The 27,717-nt window shown below is 41.9% G+C and overlaps 1 pseudogene; it reads right to left on the bottom strand.

The window, feature by feature from the left end:
- LOC126336107 (cytochrome P450 9e2-like) overlaps window positions 1–23,674 on the bottom strand; it is a 107,520-nt pseudogene extending 83,846 nt beyond the window's left edge.
- Between the last annotated feature and the right edge of the window lie 4,043 nt (window positions 23,675–27,717).

Here is a 27,717-nt window from a genome sequence, read left to right as displayed (position 1 = left end):
ATGTATCGTACGGTGTTCTAACCCAAAACTAAGGATATGTCTTCGAAGTGACTCGCCTTACATCTGCGATTTATCCATCAGTGAGAACAACTCTTCCATGAGAACGTCTGAGAATTTCGCTGCACATGATGAACGTTGCATGACGGCCTGTCAGCACGCGTGGGGAGCAGTACGCCAGCAGGCGAGGCAGCGGCCGTTTGCCTTGACTACCTGCCGCGCCCAGGGAGCCTTGACCGACTCTCCGGCTCTCAGATGGCGTTTCTTCTCTGCAAACACTGTTCCTGCTGCTATGATTCCTTTATATATGTCCATACCAATCTCATCAACTATGTATAACTGCTACATCCAATATCCTTAGCAGTAGGTGGCGTATGTACAGCAAAATATAGTCTAACAGTCCATGAGTCACAAGACATTTCTTCGTCGTATGTTAGTTCACAGAAAAATATATACGTCAGTACTAAACTTCCTATCAGACTTAATCAGACTCTTGGGAAATTCACAACTGAAAGTGGAATCAGGCAGAAATATCCATAACGCCAAAACTGCATTCAGCAGCCATAGTTTTTAAGTTCTAACTGGGTAAAGGAAGAAGAAATACTTGTTAGTGGACATAGCGAAATTACCTTCATCTTGCTCGTGAAACTGTACTGTTTGAATCTAGTGCAGATAAACGACAACACTGAATGGAGGAACTTCAGATCCAAAATCTGAAAGCACACCTAAAAATATGGGACTATTTGTTGGCAGAATGTGGAGATAAACTGATCTAACTAACTCTTACTAAATTTATGGTCAGCACTTCTTTCCGCCTCTCCTTTGGTTTAACAGGATTTAAAACAAATCTGTTGATGTCCCTTGAGATGAAAGTAGCTCTTCCACCAGTTGCCCTCAGTGATACGTTGGATGTATTCCAGTCTCCGTCCTCCCCTGCAGTTTCTACCCTCTACAGCTTCCTGTAGTATCATGGGAGTTATACCTTCATGCCTTAAGACGTGTCATATCATCCTATCCCTTTTTTATTGTTGATGTTTTTCACACGTTTCTCTCCTCGCCGATTCTGCTCAGAACATAGCCATTTCTTATCTTATCTGTGCAGCCCTAAGGCAACAACTGCACACCGACCAGCGCAGCGCCGCGAAACTGCGTGAAGGGGCGCTGACCAGCGCGATAGATGCAGGAGCAGACGGCGACGGCCGCGCCTCCAGGAAGGAGAGGGCTCAGCGCCCCCTGTCGACGCGGACCCAAGCAGCCACCCGTCGCTGGTAGACCCAGTTCAGTCGCAGGGTTCGAGAGCATCAGCACTAACTTATAGGAAGACGATACTTGGCCTTCGCTCTGCGTGTAGTAATAATAGATAAAAGTAAACTGCACCCACTCAGGCCCCCATGATGAACAAAAAGAAATTAACATTATCAAAGAAATTGCTTGTAGAAATAGATATGGATACAACCCTGATGTAACTGATAAACTTAACATCAAAATCAAAAACAAACAATTCGCACCTCCTAAATCAGATTCACAAGAAGGTAAAAGCACAATTGCCCGCTTACCCTTTATAGGTAATTCCAATCCTCTTTCGGAAGACTGGTATTCAAATTTCTTTCAGCACTAACAACAAGCTACAACAGCACATTATCCAAAAAGTAAGACAAGTAACCAACGCCAACATAAGTCATATATTTACAAACTCTTATGTGACAGTCGCCCACAGTTCTACATGCGCCAAACCGGAAGGAGTTTCACTACAAGAGACTGCGAGCATATGGAAGTCTTCTGGCTAAATAAATTTAATATATCCACTTTTGCAATGCATCTACAAGACCATGGTCACTCAGCCGCAGCCATTACAGACAAGCAACAAATACTACACACACTCAACAAAGGAAAGAAAATGAATTTACTCGAAGAGCTCGAAGTTTACATCCACAGCTTTAATCACCACACCTTTCTCAACGAATTAGTGGAGCTCTCAATTTCATGAAATATTCAGAAACAAAAACTCATTATCCTCTGATATCTAATAACAAAGTAATATGTTGTGGAAATCCGACGTAGCAATCATACAACAGTTCAACTCTCATTATCGTAATTCGTAAAAGTCATATTCTGAACACAAGTTTTAACTGTCGTTTTCGCGATTTGTAATAGCTTTCAAATTTTCATGTGTTGAACATCATTGTACTTCCTAGATCTAAGTTCTCTGACAACAGTGTAGCTCAAAAGAGTTCTGCCATTTTCGTCATTTGTAATAGCTCTCAGTATATTCATGTGTATAACGTCATAGTACTTCCCATGTCTAAAGTTCTGACAAAATTTTGGATTAAAAATTTCGCAATTCATAATAGCTTTTTAAGTGTATATGTGCGCATCTTCTTTGCAGTCCCTATGTATAAGTTCTTTGACCATAACCTACATGTTTCTGTATGAGCAATATCGTTGCACCTCCTATGTCGAAGTTCTTTGACCATCATCTACATGTTTGAATGTAAACACGGGGTATGTCACGAGTTCATAACACAGTAGAGAAATATGCAGCTAAATTTTAAAAAAACTGAAACATTGACGTGAAAATGGTAAAAACTGTACAACTCAATGGAAAAACTGTCGCCACAACATAATTATAATAGGGATACCGATACTTGATATTTATGTAAGTGCAGATACATTTTCGACAGATACTGGGTTTGCCAGTTAACAATTGTTCCACTCGTATCTGATTAGTCACCAGTAAATAATTTTCTTTGTATTCAGTGATATCCAGCAATATGAACATGTACATGAATGTATAAACACCTGAGGATGGGCACAAGCCCGAAACCGTTCGTGTAACGAATAAATAGTCTTATTATGACTGGTAGCGGAAATTTTCCTATATCCTATAAAGTATTCCATAACTGGAAAGTGTTATGCACAGATCATTTTGATTCCTCCCACTGGCCATGGCAACTTTTGTCCTTTCTTTCTTGTGTCAATGCTGAATCCTACAGTAGCCGACACAACATTATCAGTGCACATAGTTTTCAACATCTCTGTGGCTAAGGAAAATGAAATGGTTGTGAGTGGGACATAAAGCCACGCTGATTGATGGAAGACGAATGAAGTAAACTCTTTGCTGAATTAAAAGGGGGAATAGCAGAATCAGACGGAGCCTAATGGATGGTATGTAGGTGTCATACCAATCATGCAGGAGCGACGCCGACACGTATAGATGAAGAGTGTGATAGAAGAAGACACCGTCCAGAGTAGGAAGTCAAATAGATGATGGCAACGATGTGTATTGTATCTAGCAGGCTGTTTGAAATGCGCGCGCAACGACGTTATTGACTAACTTCAATGCTAATGGAAACAGCCTTTTCTCCTTAATTATTTCTCAGCACAATCTACGCTGCAACACCCTTACAGACTTTTCAGACTGTCTCTGACCACCCTTTATAAGGCGCGTGAACAGCTTCAAATGTTGCGGGACCACTCTGGAGGACACAGAGAAGCTTGTCCACGCTTGCCACGACTTCTGTAAACTATCTATCGGCGTGATGTTGAGATACTCCCTTGGCCAGCAAGCACCTCAGACCTGTTCTTGGATACAACTTGTGTGCGACTAACTCGGACGCCAACTCCGTTCAGTCCCAGTATATACGATACCAATGGCCAGTAACCGCAGCTGTGGGTTAGCTTGAATCGTGAGAGGATACAACGGCTTTGTAGCTCGCTTCTCAGCTAAACCAGTGTATGCACATCGTACTGGCAAGTGGCTTCATACTGAAAAGTTCTTTGTAAATTTGACTCGATTTCTTAAGCACCAAAATAACATGGCACACCCTGTCAACCGATGAAGTAATTTCGTTTCCTCCTTCCCTTCTCTGGACTCGCATTCGGAAGGACGACGGTTCCATACCGCGTCCGGCCATCCTGATTTAGGTTTCCCGTGATTTCCCTAAATCGCTCCAGGCAAATGCCGGGATGGTTCCTCTGAAAGGGCACGGCCCACTTCCTTCCCCATCCTTCCCTAATCAGATGAGACCGATGATCCCGCTGTCTGGTCTCCTTTCTCAAACAACCCAACCCTTCCCTTCTCGGAGCCGTCATGTTGCCTGGTACTGCATACTGTCTGATTACACTATCACAATCAAATGTTAAGAGCTCATCACGACATTCAAATAGACAGAGGTTACCGTCTGGATTGGAAAAGATGAAACAGTCGCATAGGTATAGCTACTTCGAAATCAGTTATCGAGATTCATCTGAAGGTCTATCAACAAGTACTGCTGCTATTCAAAACATGTTGTTTAAGCATACTACCACCAACACATTTGGGAAATTTGTTCCTAATCTCTGCAAAGGATACCAAACATAGATTATATAAAAACAAAAAACTTTTAACAAGGGACAGCGCGGTTTAAAATTGGTTTCTTTGTTCCCAGTCGAAGATTGTATCAAATGTTACAGTGGTTTATTAGGTACGGCCTTGTTCGTAACTGATATGTTCTTGCCTTTCTCTGACCTTTGAAATGACTTAAGTAGTGATTTATAGTTGGATCTACCTTTTGAAGTGAACTCTGAACATGTGGTGTTTTTCACTCTAACAAATCATTGATAGAAAAAAAGTCTTAGAAACTACCGGGGGTCGATTGCCACGCCTATGGATTTGTAATCTGGCACTTATCTTCTACGTCATGCCAGTTAGTGTGAAAAACACGAGTGGGATGTATTTCGGTGTAAGATAGTGTCATCCCCTAAAATGAATTAGAGCATGTAAACCAAATCACAGGTTCCATCAGCCTGAAGGGAATCGCTTCTGATCAATAAAACTTCGGATTTAGTTTAATAGTTCACATAGAATGATACGCTGTTCCATACGAAAGAATTTAATTCGATTAGGCGTTGTCTGTGCAAGCCTAAGCAATTGTGCAAAAACAAGCTTACTGTAGTCCACATTAATCCTAAGAAAAAAATATGCTGATGTCTGAGGAATATCTTATTGCTCCGATCCATACCGGCATTCACGAACAGATATGCTGTGCATCTGAGGAATATCTTATTACACCGAACAAGATCGAATTCCAGAAACAAAGATGTGGGCAACTGATGAATAGGTTGCTGCACCGATCGAGAACGAGACTCAGAAACAAAGATGTTGCGTTCCTGGGGAATATCCAACTGTAGAGTGGATCTCTGTTTGTGCTGTTTGCGAAGATTTCGTTTCGTGCCACCAAATTCTTAAGAACTAAATCAAATGAAATTCTAACGAATAATGTAAGGCTTTTCAATGATACCTTCCTAACTATACTAGGAAGTATATCGTGACAACCGAAAAGTAGCGATGAAAAAAGAGAGGAGAAAGTACCAGCATCTGAGGATATTCCAAACCGCTTACAATATCTGGTGGACATCCTTTTGCTTAATACCAGTAATCTTTAGGAAATCAGGTACTGTAGAGAACGATAGGCTCTTTTTCTTCAGAAAGAAAAAGTAATTAATTAAAAGAACTGATATATAATTTATAGTGGAAAGCTCACTTTCACCCTGTCTCGTAATAAAGTCAAATTAAGACTATTAAATGATTTAGTAATGTTACAAACGAAAGTTCTGTGAACACAATGTCGTGGCGCTCTTGCTCTAGGAGCGGCACAGCAGATGCTTGCGAGCCATGTCTGTTTGTTTGGAATTCCTTTCACGAGCTATTTCGGCCCGTGAGGGGGCTTGGAGGGGTTCTGAGTATGAAGAAGTTCTGGCAACGAACATTCTGTGCTGGATGTTAAGCCTGAGCTGTAGAGCCAATCTGGGGGTCAAAACTCCTGTTGGTGAATTTTTGTTGTAGTTCAATCAAATTAGACGTTAAGTTGAGCATTTACATAAAAAAGGGAAGCTTGGCGGAAACGTTCAGGATAATGTCCAGATCAAAATACCGCAAGTCCCAAAAAATCCACTTTGTGGAAAATCCACCATCTTGAAAAGATCTCCGCTATAGTGGAATTTTCGAGCTTTAAACATACGAGGGCTGTCCAGAAAGTAAGTTAAGATTGATCGCGAAATGAAAATCGCAGTGAAAATCAGAAATGTTTCATTTGTAACAGTTAGCTACATCTCTCAGCTACTTCTCTACGTAGTCGCCGTTCTGACTCAGACATTCGTCGTAGCGTTGTACCAACTTTCCAATACCCTCATCATAGAAGGCAGCCGCGAGTGCTTTCTGCCAATTCTCTACGCTGGCCTAAAGCTCGTTGTCTGTGCCAAAATGTTTTCATAGCCAGCGGTTCGTTTGAGAAAAGATGAAACTCAGTGGGAGACAATTACGGGCTGTATTGTGGGTAACCAAACATTTCCTATTGAAACGATGCCGGAATGTCTTCATTGCCCCTGCAGAATGAGGCTGAGAAATGCCTTGAAGAAGTACCGCACGACAGTTATGTAATGCTGGTTGCATAGCTTCAGGGGAAAATTCTACCCGGCCCTCGTACTTGGCGGGAGACACTATTTTCTATAACATCTTTAGGCGCCCACTAAGAGCTCAGGAATGAAGAGAGCGACGTAATTCTACCTAGAGTCATACTGGAGACACTGCCCAACACATCTTCGCAAAGCTTTATCGGATTTTCATAGTCGTTTCCATCGTAACTTACTTTCTGGACAGCCCTCGTAGTAACTCAACCAAGCGTCCGATTGGGTTAATTTTTGTGCCAAATGAATGAATTCACGCATCACTATCTACTAAAAATTATTTACTATAGTCCAGTTTTGCTTTTCAGTTATATTTCCTTTAACTCAACTAGCGCTGAGAAAAATTGAACTAAAAGTTTGCAACTTTTATCACACTTTGCTGATTTTTTTAAATTACAAGTAATGTTGTAACGTACAATAAAAACACAAAACAATGTAAATAATTTATGTGAGAGGGAAAAATAGCAACAAAAGTAGGCAGAGTTGCTGTAAGCTAAAATGGTTGACTCACTGGCCAAAAATTAATGATAGGAGAACGTTATCTGAAAAAAACTAGTTCCAGAACTGCTTTTATAAAAATGGAAGAAACAGTGGACAGACCTTTTTGCATTTTGTGGTTATTACCGTGTTTTACCGTGTAACACTTCAGTTACCGTTTCGACTTTGTGTTCGATGTGAGTCGGCGAAGTTCACCCAATTTGTGCACCCACATGGCAAGCGCAGTAGCCACACACACTAGTACAGCTTAAGCAGCTTGTCCTGCCTATCCAGATTTACAATTGCATTACATAATGTGAGGTACTTGCTCCGGTGCTGGTTCGTCTTGAGTCGGAATTGCCCATTGCTGACCGGCAAAAACGCCTCTACCCATCACCATTCTTTTTCCGGAACGTGGTTTCCCATTCGTATTTGAACCCAAAGGGAATAATACAAATCAGTTAAAGATCCCGTGGTTTGTGTCTATATTAGGCAAGATTAATGAAGATAACGCCTTCCTCACCTGGTGGTGAGCTCCGTATAAATGATGTTTGTCCACAGCGGATAATCAAATGTTGCTGTGATGGACTGCTTTGCAGCACTCACAAGGTTTTCAGGATGCATTTTCTTTAGATAGATGTGAGCATATTTCGCTTTCGAGAGGAGACCACAACATTGGGATCGCAGATTTACTTGAAACTTTTTACACATTTAGTAAGCCATTAAAACAACATAATATGCAAGTAGTAAGGTGCACTACTCTGGCAATTCCGAGAAGACCGCGAGAGAAGTTTTTCGCGTCTGTTATGTGACTGGTGTGGCTGTGCGTAGTGCCAGACACCAGAGATCATGGTGGTCAAGCGATTGCCGGCACGGTAGCTCAGCGTGTTTGTCAGAGGGCAGCAATGCAACGAAAGATAACGAAAAAAAAATGATCAATAAAAAGAAGTCGTTAGCGTACGAGCTACATGAGACGAATTTGTATGGGGAGATGGTTCGACTCCCACTCAAACATAATTTTTGACGTATACTTTTTTCAACACTGGTCATATGATTTAACTTATGACATTTGAGAGCTAATATAATTAAGAAACCACGTGTATTTGCATGAAGTTTTACTTAATTTCATGTTATTTGACTACTTACTATTTTTAATTAAATTTGACTATTAGAACAAACACATTTATAACTATAGACAAATAAAGGAAGAAACGCATAGTTTTCCTGAAAATATGTGCTTGCTGATTTGCTATATTCCTTTTACATGCAATCTGGCAAGGCACCTGGAACTACTTTGCAACTCAACACTTCGAGCTGCAGACACAGAGGCAGGCTCCATTTGGCAGTGAACCTGCGTAGCGGTCAGACATAGCTAGTCTAGCAAACAGGAATAGTGTAGGTGTAAATTTTCTGAGTATCACGTGATTTACACTTGTACTACAAAAGTGGTGATTCGGAGGGGGGGGAGGTAGCTGAACTATCACCTCATACACGTTCTCCTTTGCATGTAAAAAAATGACATTGCTGGAAATACTCTTACGTTATTTGATTTTCAAACAGCTGAGCAAAACTAAACGCACTGAGATTATTTTATCTTTACTTATTCTGATCATCACTAAACTGACACACAATATTTTAGCGCAACGCAATCTGACTTTCAATAATCCCTACAAAAGAACAGCCCTGACTAAGAAAACCTATACCTTTCATGAATCACTTATCTCACAAAAATCTTCGTTACTCGAACTACTGCAATACAGAGAGCGCCAATACTGCCAGCTAAATAAAAGATTCTAAGTAGTAAGGCACTACTGATAGGCATAGTTAGCAAATGAAAGATTTTGATAGAGAACAAAGACTGTATTTACCTTAATATAGTTCAAAAGTCATGATTAATATATATAATTTTGTGGCATACAATTAAACAAATTTCCTTTTTCTGACGGACACACGTCCAGATCGTCCGCTCATAGTAACCTCTCAAAACTCTTCCATCTCTCTCCCCACATTCACCACTGCTGGCGGCTGACCAACTGCCCAACGCTACGCGCTATTCACATCCAACTGCCCAACGCTACACTAGCGAATATTCCAACAATGAGTCCAACCAGCCACAGACTGCACACAGCGCAGCCAGCGACTGTCATACAGAGCATTACGTGGCGTTACCAATATAAAAACCTAAACAGCCTACTTACAACACCTAAGACATCTCTTGCGGCTACCTAAAATTTGCCAGAGTAGCGCACTTACTATTTGGACATCATGTTGTTTTGACGGCATACTAAAGGTTTACAAAGTTCGAATAAAATCCGTGCTCCCAACGACGTGGCCTCCCTTGTTAGCTGAAGTGTCTCGCACAGTAAAGAAATGGAATCAAGCCTTCGACGCAGAACAGGCCAAGTTCTGCTCTGATAGACAGTTGCGTGATGCTTACCATTTAGAAGCATGCCACCCAAAGTTGCACAGCGTGCCATCAAGATGACGTAAGGAGATTTAGTTTTACGTCGATCAAATCTGCTGCTTGGTGGTGAATTCTGACATAGGAAAAACAGAAATCTCTCCAGAAAAGAGGTCCAAGTGCGTTTGTTTCAAACGATCAATGAGACAACAGTCGACTTGTTCCATTTTCTTAATGATCAAGTTCGCATAAGCATGTCCGGTCATCATGTGGGTCACGGTATTCCTCAAGTACACAATCTCTACATATACATAGATACCCCGCAAGCCACACTACGGCGTGTGTCGGAGGGTACCCTGTACCACGACATTTCATTTACTTTCCTGTTCCACTCGCAAATCGATCGAGGGAAAGACGACTGTCTCCATGCCTTCGTGGGAGTCCTAATTTCTAGTATCTTATCTTCGTGGTCCTTACCCAAAGTGTATGTTGAAGTCAGTAGAATCGTTCGGCAGTCAGTTTCAGATGCCGGGTCTCTAAATTTTCTTAGTAATGTTTCTCGAAAAGAACGGCGCCTTCTCTCCGTGGATTCCCATTTGAGTTCACGAAGCAAGTCCGTAACACTTACCGGTTGTTCTAACAGACCGTTAACAAATCTAGCAGCCCGCCTCTGAACAGTTTCGATGCCTTCCCTCAATCCGACCTGGTACGGATCCCAAGCACTCGAGCAGTACTCAGGAAAAGGTTGCACCAGCGTCCTATATTCGGTTTCCTTTACAGGCGAACTACTCTTTCCCAAAATTCTCCCAATAAATCGAAGTCGACCATTTGACTTCCCTGTTCCACCTCACATCGTTTCGCATCGTTATGCCCAGATGTTTAAGCGACTTGACTGTGTCTACTAGGACACTAGTAATACTGTATCCCAACATTGCAGGTTTGATTTTCCTACTTATCTGCATTAACTTACATTTTTCCACATTTAGGGCTAGCTGCCATTCATCACACCAACTGGAAATTTTGTCTAAGTCGTCTTATGTTTATCTACTGTCACTCAACTTCGACACTTTGCCGTACACCACGACATCATTAGCAACCATCTGCAGATTGCTGATCACCCTGTCAGCCAAATCATATAGGGAACAACAGCGGTCCTGTCACACTTCCCTGAGACACTCCTAACGCTACCCTCGCCGTAGCGAACAACATACTGGATGCTATTATTAAGAAGTCTTCGAGCTACTCACATATCTGTGAACCTTCGTTATGAGCCTGCAACGTGGCACCGTGTCAAATGCCTTTCGGAACTAGAAATATACAAGCTACCTGTTGCTCTTCGCTGGCCGGAGTGGCCGAGCGGTTCTAGGCGCTACACTCTGGAACTGCGCCACCTCTACGGTCGCAGGTTCGAATCCTGCCACGGGTATGGCTTTGTGTGGTTTCCTTAGGTGATTTAGGTTTAAGTAGTTCTAAATTCTAGGGGGCTGATGACTTCAGAAGTTGAGTACCATAGTGCTCAGAGCCATTTGAACCATTTGTTGCTCTTCATCCATAGTTCTCCGTATGTCATGTGAGATTAGGACAAGGTGAGTTTCGCACGAACGGTGTTGTCTATACCCACGATGATTCGTGAACATACGCTTCTCCTTCTCAAGAAAGTTTATTGTATTCGAACTGAGAACATGTCCAAGGATTCTGCAGCAACAGAAGTTAGGGATATTGGTCTTAAATTTTTCGGATCCGTTCTTTTTTAGCTTTCTTATATACTGGAGAAACATGCAATTTTTCCAGTTGCTAGGGACTTTGTGCTGGACGAGAGATGCAAGACAGCTAACGGGTCAATCTCGTAGAGTACGCTTTGTAATAGCGAACTGGGATTCCATCCGGACGTGCTGATTTACTTGCTTTGAAGTTTTTCAGTTGTTCCTCTACGCCAGATGTGCTTATTACTGTGCCACCCATACGGGGAGATGACATCATGATAGCTAATCCCCGTTTCTGTACTGACATTGTCGATAAGGTGCGGCGTATTTGTAGCTACAAGGTCTAAGATATTGCCACTGCGTGGGGGCTGCCAAGCTAGCTGCTGATCAAGACAGTTTTCAGAAAACGTGTCCTAAACTATTTCGCATGACAGTGTCTGTAACCCCCCCCCCCCCCCCCCCCCCCCGCCAACGAATCCATGGACATCCCAGTCTGTACTCGGGAGGCTAAAGTCGTCTCCAACCAGTACTGCATGATCTGTGTATTTACGTATTATTGACCTTAGATTTTCTTTGAATGTCTCTTGAACTATCACAGCAGAATCGGGTGCCCGGAAAAACATCCAACAATTAACTTGGTTGCACCCAGACCTGTTACACGCGATCACGTGACTTCACTGTCACACTCATATTCGACCTCAACAGAGACAGTATTTTTGTCAACTGCAGTGAACACTCCCACTGCTATGGCCTCCATCTTTCCGATATACGTTCCACGAATCACTAAATATGTCTAAGAGACCCTCCATTCCGCTTCCTGACGATTGTCCCAACGCTTCCCAAGAACGACCTGAGCCTGTGAAACCCACCGTGACGCGAAACACAAGAAAATGGGCTGTCTGTCTTCCCCAGCTGAAAAAAACAATGTCCAAGAAACAGTGTTGATCGAACGTCACCACACATGATGAGTGCTTTCTACCTTTCCACATCTCGAAGACAGAAAGAACACGGGGATGAGCGGTGGTAGGGTTGGAAGGAGCTAGACTGATGAATGGCAATGGATGAACTTCAGACTTTTTGCACATATATTAACCGGTATTAACAACTGCGTCTGTTAATCCATTCCAGTCACATCATGGCGTGTTATGAGGCTGGCACCGCCACATCCACAGGATGTTAACGAGACGAGATTTTGTTATGGGTGCTGGAATTGTGGAGCTGACGTCGTGCACAGCAATGTGTGCAGTTCCGAGACTGAGGTCAGGGCCAGGTGAGGGCTGCTGATATTTTACAAATATCGGAAATCCGATACATCGATATTTTAAGAATTAGTACAATCGGTAATCGATAAATTGAAAATTAATGTCGACATTTCGACGGCAAACATATTGACGTTCCGGCCTGTAAAAATATTAGCTCCACATAAATATATTACCTGTTTTAGTGCTGTATTTTTAAGTATTGATTCATTATTAGATATTCTGTACATTAACAAGCTAGCAGCCTGTTTATCCTCCTTAGAGCAAGAGTTGAAAGGAAAACTAGGCACGTTCACCCTTCGCGATAACCACTTTGCTAACAATGGTTATTGCACGTAAGTGGCACAATAAAAGATGTTCGATGGGTCCGTCGTTCGGTTTCGTCACATGTCGGATTTCTCCTATATAGTTCATGTCAACATACCTGTTTTTTTTATTATTTCTGCAAAAGTCAGCGACCTAGCAGTTGTGTCAAAACTGCGTGGTGAAGTTAAACGTTGCTCTTTCTGCTGGTAGCGCTGAGCGCTGATTACGCCAGAGTTTTTCCTGACACGTCTCCAACCATGGCAAAGAGCAGTCTTGTCATTTAGACTTCTGTACATAATTTTCAGCAACTGTTTTTGAAGAATACCGACGTGAAGAAGTAGTACACTAGCTACGATAAAAATAGCTTTTCCAAGCGTCTGATATGGTATTTCTTCACGTCACAACTCTTTGTTATACCATTCGCACCACCACGCCCCATTCCAATCGGATTCCTTATTCTGCCACCTATCTTTGCTTCACGCAATCAGAAAGACTAGACGTGATGAAAGCTCAAAAACTAGTAAGAGTCCTTCACCCGGTGAAAGTAAAATTATGTTCTACTACAATTTATATATTTATCGAAAATTTCGAAAAAAATATAAAAAAATAAAAATATCGGTCCTCGATGTTGCATTTAGATATTGATATATCGATACGTATAGTGCTGAAATGATATAGCCGATATACATCGACATATCCTGGACAAAATATCGAAATGTTGATATTTTATTAACAGTGTAAGCACCGATAACAGATCGAGTGAACTTGAGACGCTCTAACTCTGCTGTCGAAGGTGGCTTGTTGCTTCTTGGGAACGGATCGCTTGCTTGAACAGCCCTTGCAGGCGTGATGCAGCAAATGCCTCCCTTAACGTTAAAGGAACTGTGACCATCAAATGCCCTCTGGATGTGATATATTCTTTCACTTTGGGTTGACCGTGCTGCGCATAGGAGGTCTCAAAACTTGTTTGAGACTGCAACGAGCGTACACCAACTTCTGATAGCACATCAGGCAAGAGCTTCGAGCCACAGCGTCTATGAAGAATTATCCATAGTCCAAATTGCAATCGAGAAATGAACGAACGAGGGCGGGCAGCAGCAACTATCGAACTAGTGACGGTTGTGGTATTTCTTTTCGTAACAGTGCTTTCTTCCAATGGTTTCCAAGTTTCAAGAACAACTCTCAGGGAACTCTGAAGGGTCGGCGGCATCAGTTCTGCATTTACAGATGAAATTAGTTCTACCGCTGGATAGGTGAAACGCTCGTTAACTTGGGAGCGAATGTCCTCACGGAAAACTGTTGCCGCTGTTTCGACGATTCTCATTCTTTCGTTTCGTTTGTATCACGCTTCAATGAAAACGTGATAATCATTTCCCGTAAAACAGGTAATGCTTTCTCTTTCAACTACTCGGGAATTGGGCGCAAAAATGAAGCCAATTGCACACTTCATCAGTTACACAGGTTAAAATGAAAAAAATTCAAGATGGTGGACTTTAGGTAAAGTATATTTTTGGGGATCATTGGGATTTTGATCTGGACATCATCCTGAGCGTTTATGCCAGTTTTTAGCTTATTTTCTAAAAGGTCCATCTTAGGGGGGGATTTTTGTTTAATTTGACTGCACCCTGTGAACTACAAAGGAAATTAACAGGGGATGTTTTCTTTATAAAAATCTGCTACGAAATCATTTGTTACACGATAGATACTAATACGGCAGAAGCGTGGGTGGTGGGAGTGGAGTGTGATGGTTTTACTGGACATATCCTTAATTCATCATCAAAAACGGAATCTGAACATTGCACTTCATTGTAAGAGCAATTTCACTATAGGTGATCATAATGCGGGAGTGACAATAAAAACATATCCTGATGACATTTTCATAATAAAGAATTTTAGGACAAATATCGAAAGATACGGTAACAGCAACCTCGCAACAGGTAGCACTTTGCCCTTAAGAATCACGAAAGACAGCTACAAGTAGTTAGAAATGTCCTTAAAAATAAATGTTTGACACAAAACTCTCGAAATAAACAATTATATTGGCACACATTGAAGTGTTCACATAGCCTTGACGCAACTGGAACACTAAACATTACAGAATTAAGTGCCGAAAATCTGAAGTCACTAGCTTCACGTATTTCGAACCATCAATTCTAACAAGGTGATCTCTGTGCTACCATTACAGTAAACATTTAAGGGCAATCTAATGAGGGCAAGCTCCAAATTTAATTTCTCAAAAAAAAAAAAAAATCACTTAAAATACCTACGGTAGAGTCATGTAAACAAAAAACAAGCCAAACTTAAAACTAATTTTAAAACGAGAGACGAACGAGAAGTAAGCTTGACATTGCAAAACAAGCCCTTCACTTATACTATACACTAGAGTGCTCACATACACGGTTTCACAAAAACACAACTCACATGAAGAGGCAACGTTAACTCAACCCACCAAATTATACAAACATATCTAACAGACACAACTAAAAACGAAACACAATGACAGGCAAAATAATGTCGCCCATGTACAGAATCAATCAGAATGACAGGCAAAACAAGGTCGGTCATGCACATGATCAACCACAATATATGACCAGCGATGTCACCCAACTAACAATCAACGATAATGTCTAAGGAACAACATCATACAAACGCTAAGGAAGAGAGTTTTACACCAGTCACACTGCTGCACCACCCCACGACAGTAAGGAGCAAAACACGGTAAGTAGGCCCTACCGTAACAGAACCCACGGTGAAGCACTGTGAACGAGCAGACAGTGACTTGAGTCAGGTGACATCAGTCTTCTGACTGGTCCAATGCGACCCGCCACAAGTTCCTCTCCTGAGCCAACCTCTCCGTCTCAGAGTAGAACTTACGTCCTCGATTCACTGCTGGATGTATTTCTATGTCTGCCTTCCTTTACAGTTTTTGCTCACTACAACTCCCTGCAGTCCCGCGAGAGTAATTCCTTAATGTCTTCACAGATGTCTTCTTCTTGTCAGTATTTTCCATAATTCCTTTCCTTTTTGCGGACGACCTCCACATTCCTTACTTCATCAGTCCGCCTAATTTTCAAAATTCTTCTGTAGAATCATTTCTCAAATGCTTTGATTCTCTTCTGCCCCAGTTTTCCCACAGTCTATGTTTCACTACCGTACGATGCTGTGCTCCAAACGCACAGACTCTAAGAATTCTTCCTCAAGTTAAGGCCTATGTTTGGTGATAGTAGGCTTCTCTTGGTCAGGAACGCCCTCTTTGTCAGTGCTAGTTTGCTTTTGATGTTCTCATTGCAGCGACCGTCATTAGGTATTTTGCTGCCTAAGTAGTAGATTTGCTTAACATCATCTACTTCGTGACCATCAGTCCTAACATCCAGTTTCTCGTTGTTCTCATTTCTGCTCATTTTCATTACTTTCGTCTTTCTTCGATTTACTCTCAGTCCATATTCTTTACTCATTAGACAGTTAATTCCATTCAGCAGATCCGGTAATTCCTCTTCACTTTTCCTAAGCCAAACTGATAGCCATCTAACAGATCCTTAATTTTTTCCCATTCTTCTGTATATTAAACTTGTCAGTATCTTGGGTGTATGACCTGTTAAGGTAATTGTGGGATAATTCTCGCACTTGTTGGCTCTAGCATTCTTAGGAAATTTTTGAATGATGTATTTTGAAAGTCAGATGGTATATCACCAGAGTCAAACATTCTACACACCACTGTGAACACTCGTTTTGTTGCTACCTCCCCCAGTGACTTCAGGAATTCAGATGGAATATTATCTATTTCTTCTGCGTTATTTGATCTTAAGTCTTCCAATGCTCTTTCAGTTTCTGTGTTTAATACTGGATCAACCATCTCTTCCATCTCGACTTCCGTTTCTTCTTCAATCACTTCAGACAAGTCTTTCCCTTCATAGACGCTTTCAATGTACTCTTTTCACAAATCAACTCTCTCCTCTGCTTTTAACAGTGGAATTCCCGTTGCACTCTTATTGTTACGACCCCTTGTTTGTAATACCACCGAAGGCTGTTTTGACTTTTCTGTGTGCTGAGTCAGTCGATTTCTTTTTCGTTTTCTTCACATTTTTCATGGAGTCATTTCGCCATATCTTCCCTCCACTTCCTTTTTATTTCATTGCTAAGCGACTTGTATTTCTGTATTCCTGAATTTCCCTAAGTATTTTTGTACTTTCTTCTTTCATCGGTCAACTGAAGCATTTCTTGTGTTACCATGGTTTCTTCGTAGATATCTTCTGTGCAGCTACGTTTTCTTTCCAACTTCTGTGACTGCCCGTTTCAGAGATGCCTTTTCCTTTTCAGCTGAACTGTCTACTGAGATACTCCTTACCACAGTATCTAAATGGTTGAAATGGCTCTAAGCACTATGGGACTTAACATCTGAGGTCATCAGTGCCCTAGACGTAAAACTAATTAAACCTAACTAACCTAAGTACATCACACACATCCATCCCCGAGGCAGGATTCGAACCTGCGACCGTAGCAGCAGCGCGGCTTCGGACTAAAGTGCCTAGAACCACCCGGCCACAGCAGCCGGCTATCGCAGTATCTATACCCGTGCAGAACATCAACAGTACTTCTTCATTCCATAGTGCTTCCGTATCACACTTCTTTGCGTATTGATTCTTCCTGACTATTCTCTTAAACTAAAGCTTCAGCCACCGCGTAGCACCATGATAATATGATCCTGTCACTCCCGCATCCACAATTTTAGGAACACGGTAAGCATAGCCCCCACATGGGTGCCATACTCCATACAAGGCAGCGCGATGGTGGCTGGCAGACAAACTGCACTCGTTTTCTTAACTCCGCAGCGCCCGTCTCGGCGGTGTACTCCATACGTGGCAGCCACAAGTGGCGAACAGCCTGCACTCGATGCCCAGAGCTCGTCTCTGCGCTGGCGGTTCTGTGGTCACACCTGCGTGATTCTAATACATAGGCTGGCCGCTACCCAACGCACTCCGGCCCACCGTGTGCTCAGTTCCTCGTCCCCAGGCAGTTTCGTGACGGAGATCCGACATTAGCTGACGATGGTTCACTTCCTAGTTGTCCACAGATAACATGGGTCACATCACACACTTGGCAAGCTTCTCCTCTATCAGCTGTGAGAGACGATCCTGACATGGGTTAGGTCTGAGAATGAAATACGTACTACAACTGATCTAATGTTTTCTCCTTCATTGAACGCTGAGTAGCTAAAGGTATAGGAAAGCTGCTGGGTGAGACGTCACGACGCTCATCCAGGAGCCCTCAAAACTGCAGTAACACATTGAGGCAGGGATTCTAAGAAGTGTTGGAAACTTAATGGAGATATATTGTTCCACACCTGTTGTTATACCATTCAAATTATTCTTGTGTATTTAATTTTCTATTCATGGAACATACATGGTCATCCACAGTACGGTCGTGAAGGGTTGACTGGGTTAAGATCGAGTGACCTAGGTAGCAAATATCAAACTGATTGGAGTGTTCACCAAGCCACCTACATGCACAAAAACACCAGAGGCATGTCGAATTTTCCTCTTGAAACATGGTCTGTTCATTGGGATGCTCTCATCCAAGAAAGGGATGCAACGGGTCTACAGGATTGTCCACATAGGATGTAACTGTCAATGGTCCCCGAAAACGCTCAGTAGGGTCAAGCTCAGACATGGTGAGCACAACTCAGACCATAACTAAGCAACCTCCTGCCTGGAAAAGACCTTGTTGACACTCAACACCCACTGCATCATAGGGTATGCACCATATTCTCAAGTGCCTCTCAGCTCAGTACCTCTAAAAGCAGGATTCATTGGCTCAAGCTAAACACTGCCATTGTACGATGGTCCAAAGACAATGCCCAATAGCCCACACAGCTCAGTCTTGAGGTGCCCTCAGATGGACATGAGGCAGTCGTTGGCTGCCGAAGCCAAGCGCCGTACAGTCCTGGTAGAAACTGGTTCCTTATACCACACACTGAAACCGGCTGCTTTCTCACCCACAGTGGACCGTCACTCGCCCCGTACAGTTCAGTGGAGGAGGTAAGGTGATGTCCTTTCGTCAAACACTTGTGGTCATCGTCTCTGAGATATTCAAGATCCGCCCTACACGCTGTTAATGTCGGAAACCCTATACTTGCGCTATCTTAGGTACGCTGTAATAACCCATGGGCATTGAACTGAGTGCACAGGTCTGTAAATGTATACTAGGCACTTTTTCTTAATCATCTTAGGTGATTATTGGCGGTGTTCAATAAGTAATGGAATCAGATTTTGTTCTGAAAGCAGGTTGATTTTACCTAGGATTGCAAACACCGTATTATTGCTCTACTGTTTTTGCTACAAATCCTGTTTATCACCATAATCCTTAGGCCACCTTACTGGGAGGGCCTGCACGCTCACAAGGTACCACTCAACTGGTCAACGTCGGAGCCAGAGTCTTGCTGCGTCAATGACCTCCCATCGTCCACGCACTGCCTCTCGCTGAAGGCGTCCTCCATTGGGCCAGACAGACGGTCCTTCGCTGTTCTTTATGGTCCTCTGTTAGCCAGTGAGGAACCCAGTGGGCATTCAGTACCCCAGCAGGTGGACGAGTGTGTCAGCACTACCAACACAGACGTCCAGTTTAGCGGAGAGGTGTTCAATTGTGATCTGTCTGTCACCTCGAATGAGAGTGTTCGCACGTTCCAACACTGCAGGAGTCGCAGCTGTGTGCGGCAGGCGGCAGAGTGGAAAGGTTTGCACGACCTTGTTGCGATGATGAAAGACACCTCGCCCAACGACTCATCGTGCTTTTGTTCTCTGCCAGGACACCACAGACATTCTGCAAGCGCCTAGTCGTGCTCCGGTTTTCCGTCAAAAGGATCTCAAGGCAGCTCTCTGTTTGAAACGAACCTTCGTTTCAGAGACGTTTTGAAGGCTACGTATAGCATCACAACCTATGGAACTTAGGGGTAGTATTCCACGACGTTGCACTAGAAATTGCGCACTTTCTTCAACCGGACTTGGCCAAGAAAAAGATGTGTTTCATCACTTATTGAATGCCCTTCTTACCATATTCAGAAATGCTAAGGGTTTCCCGCTGTCTGAAGTGGAATCTATCCGTGAAGGCCTCGGGAAGCCGAACAGTACCGACCGACCGCCGTGTCATCTTCTACTGACTGGTGGATATGGAGAGGTGTGGGGTCAACATAACGCTCTCCCAGCCATTCTCAGTTTGCGTGACGTGGAGCTACTATTGATCGGTAAAGTAGATCCTCAACTGGCATTGCGAGGCTGAGTGCAGGCCGGTAGGTCATGAGCGCGTGGCGGCCGATATGCCACCCATACAAATGCAAATCGTGCCCGACACTACTTAGCTTTGGTGATTTGACAAGAACCAGTGTACCCATCACGACACGGTCGTTGACCTTTTCTCTACCACACAAGGTTTATGATGAAGATCCATAAAATCCATACAAAACACGTAAGTTTACTTTCACAAAATTTTATTAAAAACATGATGAAGTAACTCACTCCTAACAATATAATGGAGTATTAAATTCTTCACGACTAATATAAAGGCATAAATGTAAATGTCTCTTCTTTTCCCCCTCAAATCTCCACTGCGTTTTCTTCGGTGCCTAGTGTATATCACAGCCCACAATGAAGACACTCCTTTCCACAATTAATCATCGGCCACCAAGGTTACTGAATTCTAGGGACAACATTAATATGGCTCTTAAGTGAGAAGCAGTGTTGAGAATTAGCTCCTAAAGCTCCACGGAGGTGGCCGAACTTTGACACGAGTGGGACAATGGGATTTGCAAACAAAGGGGTGTGCGGTCAGCTGTTGCCAAATAACGCCCAAAGGGATTTGAGCAGCTCACTTCTCTAGGCTGAAGCAATACATCGCCTGAAAGGCTGAGAGACAAGTGGTGACAGAGACGCCGATGTAGACGCCTCAGCGAAGTGACATGACCTGGAACTTTCTGCATCTGTTTGCAGCAAGAATAAGGAACAATCTACAAGAAGAACAGAGACTAAGAACAAAAATCATTTTACTACAACATTTATGATTGACGAGGACACCAAACATTGCTGTCCATTCGCAAACTTCAACCACGTGACATTATCTTATCATTTGTAGAATAGAATTTGGCAAAATGATACACAATTTTCAATCGTCCTTGTACCAGACTCCTCTTTTTTTTTTTAAAAAAAAGAACGACGAATACTGTATTTATTAGCTAACGGGTAATGAGACGTCTTAAATCGAAGTTTTTTTTATAGTATACAATGTAATTCTGTTTTTTATGTTTCGTACTTAAACTCATTCCGCTGCAATTGTAATTTTATCTGCGCTGCTGTTTCTAATGACGTCATAGTTAACTACGTATTACTTTGGTACTGTTTTCTATGCTGTGCTGTGAACTAATGTGTTGTAATATAGTGATTGGTTGCATTAATATATCGTATTTCATCTTTTCCTTCAAATGAAATTTTGTTTGCAAGCATAACATGAAGCATTCGAAAGTTATTGTTTATATTATTAATTATTTATATTATTAATGTGTTTCAGTGTTATTTTAATTTTAAAACGTAGACCAGTTCCTCTACTAAATACGTTCAGCTCATTCATATCTTTAGTACGTTGTATCTTTGTACCGACTTTAGTTGTTAAACCTACTCAAACCACGACTTTTGATATGCCGTAGCTCTTGATGTTCACCTGAGTTCCTACGCCTAGCTGCCAGAGGAGAATTCACGTCGCACGCAATCCAAGCGCGTCGTTGGATTGTCACACACACTAATTTCGTCGTGCACTGATTGCATAGTTTCATGGTTAAGAAAATGCTTTACAGTGACTCGATTAATTTATACAAATGAAGTGAGATAAGGAAAATACACACAAACTGAATTGACTAGACAAGTCAGAAAAACCTTCACTTGGCAAGCAATTTGAAGTGAGCCTCTCTGTATTTCACTTACTCACCTATTCACTCAGAATATCATATTTCTATGTCGCCAGTAACGCCCAAAATCGGGTATGGTGGTGGAGATCGTTACAGGATTGGGGTTGTACAAAATAGTTACTTTTGCTTGTCATCTTGTTCTGAAGTTATCTTGGCATTGCTGTATGTCACCCTGTAGCGCTGTCTGCAGTCCGGTATTACATAAATGTTTCGGATCTGTAGCCCGTGTTGATTATACTATTGCCTCAAAGTCTTGCTGACATAGGAAAGTTTCCAGGCATTACTAACTGACGTAATGCTACGAATTTGTTTCTGCGATATGTAGTTAATTTTAGGCAATGGCTATAATAAATGTTACACCTACATATGAGTTCGTATCACGCCTTATTTAATATCGTTCTACATTGTATTCACTGCGTGCATCATCCTGCTCCTTTTAGACGTGCTCATATTGCCTAATTAGACTCTCACTAACGATGAACTGCACTGTGAAATCAGTGTAGGTAGACAACTGTATGAGCTCCAAGTAAAAGTGACGCAGAATTACAGTATTTCTTGAGTGGTATGAACTGTTAGTGTGTACAGAAAATGGACTGTAAGCAAACCAAAGAAAGACGGAAGTAATGAGGCGTACCATCAATGAGACAAGCGATAAACTTAACATAAAAATTGGGGATACTTAGAAGACGAAGAGAAGGAATTGTGCTTCCTTAGAAGCAAAATAACACATGGAGTACGAAAACAGGAGGGCATAAAAAGCAGACTAGAATAAGCAAAGAGAGTATTTACTGTTATCAAACATAGGCCTTAATATGAGGAAGAGATTCTTGAGAATGTACGCTTGGAGTCCAGCACTGTATGGAAGTGAATCATGGATGAAGCCTTATAGATGTGGTGCTACTTAAGAGGACTGAAAATTTAGCTAATTCGTTAGATAAGAAATGACGGGGCTCCCCGCAAATTCGGTAAGGAATGGAATACATGAAAAATTCTGACAAGAATAATGGGGACCTTTATAGGACTCACTTTAAGACATCAGGGAATTAATTTCTTTGCGAGTAGAGCGATCGCTAGAAGGGAAAAAGCTACTATTGGGGAAGGCAAGAGACTGGAATACATTCAACAAATAATTGAGACGCTGGTTGCTTGGTAGTGCTGCTCCGAGATCCAAAGGGTAGTGCAGGAGAGGACATTGCGCATTAAACCAGTTAGGAGGGAAAAAGAAAAAAAAATGTGAATTATCACAACACATGTCACTTTCGACCTAAAACTGGTCCTTGTTGGTGAACTGCGCAACCAGCCGCAAATACTTTTTAAATGATTTTTTTAGTGCGATAATCATTTTCGGCCTACCATGCTCATTTTCGGATGGCTAATATTTTTCGTTACATACCATACATGTTTTGGTCAACAGCGTGTCAAAATGGTTCAGATGACTCTGAGCACTATGAGGTCATCAGTCCCCCAGAACATAGAACTACTTAAACCTAACTAACCTAAGGACATCACACACATCCATGCCCGAGGCAGGATTCGAACCTGCGACCGTAGCGGTCGCACGGCTCCAGACTGTAGCGCCTAGAACCGCTCGGCCACTCTGGCCGGCAACAGTGTGTCGTACGCTCCACACTGCACAAGAATATTTCAATATTTAGTGCCACTTTATCAGTTGTTTTATTCATAAAAATACGCTAAAGCGCACTTATGATGGCGATTTATTTTGTTGTCGTCCATGCGAAGTTCTATGGAAACAACTGATAAAATACTCAAATATGATTGTGCAGTGTGGAACAGACGACGTGCTGTTGATCAAAACAGCTATGTAAAGAAAAATATTAGCATTTTAAGATAGGTATCTTGGCCTGAAACCGGTAATGGCACTGAAATAAAAGATTTAAATGGTATTTGTGGCTGGTTGTGTCATTCACGGCTATCGGCCGCGGATTTCACAAGATCCAACTTGGAAAAATAAAATGGTCTTTATTCTAACTTTATCCTTTGCACATTAAATAAGAGTGATGTTGCTCAAAAGACCCTCTCCCAAGAAGCACATCACCACTTACTAAAAACAGTAAATTAATACTAACCTCCGCAGCGAGTGTGCGGACAAGAGACTCACAGCGTGCGTGACGTTCGTCTGTAGTGGGAGGGCCTAAGTCGCGCACGTCAGTGCCAACAGAGGGAATGGGGGGGGGGGGGGGGGAGGGAGGGGCGGTAGGGCTACACCAAGGTCAATTCAGTTGGCCGCAGATGACGCAACGCAGCAATGGATTAGATACGGGCGCACGTGACGGAGAGAAAAGGTTCTGGTTCTGTGAGGATGCTTGGCTAATGCTGACATTCGTTTACAGTTTCTTCAGCCTCCTTTGAACAAAGCGGTATTGGGGAAGGTAACTGACACGTCCTTATTATCATCGTTTCATGTCGCTAGTAAGAAGGATCTGCTTGTTGTTAAGACTTTTTTTTTCTAAAGAGCGCCAATGTTACATTAGATACCACTGGGCACGATACTTTGTGCGAAGTTTTCCCCCGATATTCTGATACACGTAAGTAAAAGGGCTTTGACATCAAGTTGGCCCTTTTAAAAGCGACCTACAAGCGATGATAGGGACGTGGACAGTCATTCATTTAATGCTCACAGCCCTACGCGACGTTACATCGGAAGTTAAACAAAAGGCGGAGGTGATATGCATCTTAGAAGGAAGATCAATCGCAAGGCGTTGCATTGGATTTAGTGTTTAGTGTAATATACAGATCCTCCCTGTGAGAGAAGGCAACGCTTCTCAAACTGTTTTTGCTTTTTGCTTTATTTTCGGGCAAGGTAAAATTGGCTCCGAAAATAAATGGTTACACACCCGAAGGACTGAATTCCTCACAGGCTTGTGCAGTAGAATGGCGGCTGATATCTCTGGCTTACTCTTCATGACGAAATATAGTTTCGTCACTTGCCGCTGATCTGCCATCGCTTGGAGTGTGTTGTATGTCGCAGCCAGTCTGTTTTACTAAACTATTCATAGAGGTCCCAGATTTCATTAATGAGACGTGCTTTCGACAGCTGAGGCATATTCTGAAAGAAAGGGACATAAAACAAAATGGTTATTTGTGATAGGATACAGTGAATACTTACCTCTCATATGTCTGAATAACAACCTGATTCTAATATGCAAGTATTTCTGAATATAATGGGTACTACTACTAAGTAAATCTTTCTATAATATTATGTTTTAATGTGAAGAATAATATTTCTGATAAAAACTTATAGTTCTTTTCCTGATAAATCAGTGGCAGTAGGTTATAATGAGCAAACATTTCATTAATAAAGTGTTATTTAACCCTCAGAGAACATTAACACACAACAGTAACATTATTCTTAATAATATGTACGATCATGGAATCTTCAGAAACGTACATAAACAAAATAACAGAAAGTAAATTGAAAATAATTACAACTATACAAATAAAATATCGCTTTGTAGTCCTGACGTCCATACATTATGATGGCCAGTTTCTCTGATATAGTTCCTAGCTACTGACCTTTTGTTCCTGTTCTTCTTCCTGTTCTGCATGAATGTCTATTTTATAAATAAACATATGGTGTAATGACGAACTATTTTCTTCACCCATGCGCTTAAATAAATCCCTGACATCCTTTTATTTTTCTGGTTTCGCTGAATTAAATGGCACTGTTGATAATTTCAGGTTTTTCGGTACTCCTTTACTGTATTTCTGTTTCCAAACTCGGAATGATATATATGTTGTATGTTAACGAGACCAGTTGTATGTTGGTAAGTCTAGTACTGAACCATCAGCTTTGTATTTCAGAATGAAATTCTACCGAAATTTAAACATAGTTCCCTTGGCGATATGTTTCACAAGCTCTCTCTACCTTAAACTGAAAGAGAGATGCACGCATCAAGAAAACTCTGCCCTGACCTTTAACTTTGAGATTATGAAAGAAAAGCTTGGAAGCATAATCTCGTAACACCGTGATTAATTTAAAACACTTTCCCGAAATAGGGCACGTACACCTATAGATCCTTCTTTCCGACAGTGCCTCAATTTTAATAACTGACATGCCTGATTCTGCCGATATGTGTGCTGTCAAAACGTTAACCCTATAATCTACAGAAATAATTTTTCTCTGTTTGCAATGGCTAAAGAAAACTTTTGTAGAATTTAACTCTTATACAGAATGGTCTGCACAAATACCTCATCCTTACGCTTTATCGTACAGATAAGAAAAATCCCATTTTCTGAGATTGGAATTTATTTGTGTGTACTAAAAATATTTCACACGTTCATACTACAAAATTAATAGAAGGAAAATTATTTAATTACACTTGTTTTGATATGAGATGACTAGTGATTCTTGGCAGTTCATTTAAATAGTCTATTCCTACTTATATATATAGTTGTAAATAGGAACAGATCTAAACGAGCTGCCAAGACTCACCACACGTCTCGTATTATGGTAAAGTGTAAATCAGTTTGAATATTGTTCTTCTGTTATTGGTCTTATGTTCACTGACCATATTTTAATTTTTACTTGTGATCCCTGTATGAAATATTCTTTGTGTACAGTGAGTTTTCCCTTTCTTTTTTGTTGAGGCATAAGATTTCCACGCCTGTTTTTATCCCAGGGTGATTAGATGTTCTGCGTATGTGGAAGGGGTACATTCACTTTTCAGTTATCTCGTTCTGTGTAAATCATTTTAAAATTTGCCATCATCTCAATATAAGTAGAGTTGCATCTGTTACATGTTGATTCATACATTCCCGAACTGTTGTATTTACCTTTCTCTTGTGTCACAGTTTCCCATCTACATCTACATCTACATTTACATCTACGTAATTACTCTGCAGTTCACAATGAAGTGCCTGGCAGAGGGTTTAATGAACCACCTTCAAGCTGTTTCTCTACCGCCGTTCCACTCTCGAAGGGCACGCGGGAAAAACGAGCACTTAAATTTTTCTGTGCGAGCACTGATTTCTCTTATTTTATCGTAATAATCATTTCTCCCTATATAGGTGGCTGCCAACGGAGGAGAAAACCGGTGATTGAAATTTCGTGAGAAGATCCCGTTGCAAGGTAAAACGCCTTTGTTTTAATGATTGCCACTCCATTTCATACAGAAGAATACTGAAGATAAGGTGGATAGAGCACGTAACTAATGAGGAGGTATTGAATAGGATTGGGGAGAAGAGAAGTTTGTGGCACAACTTGACCAGAAGAAGGGATCGGTTGGTAGGACATCTTTTGAGGCATCAAGGGATCACAAATTTAGCATTGGAGGGCAGCGTGGAGGGTAAAAATCGTAGAGGGAGACCGAGAGATGAGTACACTAAGCAGATTCAGAAGGATGTAGGTTGCAGTACGTACTGATAGATGAAGCAGCTTGCACAGGATAGAGTAGGATGGAGAGCTGCATCAAACCAGTCTCAGGACTGAAGACAACAACAACAACAACAACTCCATTTCACGTATCATGTCTGTGACCTATCTCCCCTATTTCGCGATAACACAAAACAAACTGCCCTTCTTTGTACTTTTTCGATATCATCTGCCAGTCCCACCTGATGCGGATCCCACACCGCACAGCAATACTCCAGAATAGGGTGGACAAGCGTGATATAAGCAGTCTCTTTAGTAGACCTGTTGCACCTTCTAAGTGTTCTACCAATGAATCGCAGTCTTTGGTTTGCTCTACCCACAATATTATGTACATCTACATTTATACTCCGCAAGCCACCCAACTGTGTGTGGCGGAGAGTACTTTACGTGTCACTGTCATTATTTCCATTTTCTGTTCCAGAAGCGTATGGTCCGCGGGAAGAACGACTGTCTGAAAGCCCTAATTTCACATTCGTGATCTCCTCGGGAGGTATAAATAGGGGGAAGCAATATATTCTATACCTCATCCAGAAACGTACCCTCTCGAAACCCTGCGAGCAAGCTACACCGCGATGCAGAGCGCCTCTCTTGCAGAGTCTGCCACTTGAGTTTGCTAAACATCTCCGTAACGCTATCACGGTTACCAAATAACCCTGTGACGAAACGCGCCGCTATTATCTATGTGATCGTTCTGATTTAGGTTATTTGTAATTGTAATCCCTAACTGTTAAGTTGAACTTGCAACCTTCAGATTTGTGTGACTTATTGCGTAATCGAAATTTAGTGTATTT

Source organism: Schistocerca gregaria, chromosome 2, assembly GCF_023897955.1.
Source record: "Schistocerca gregaria isolate iqSchGreg1 chromosome 2, iqSchGreg1.2, whole genome shotgun sequence".
NCBI classification, from domain to species: domain Eukaryota; kingdom Metazoa; phylum Arthropoda; class Insecta; order Orthoptera; family Acrididae; genus Schistocerca; species Schistocerca gregaria.
The sequence above is the reverse complement of the archived record's forward strand: the minus strand, read 5'-3'. Positions and strand labels throughout refer to the sequence as shown.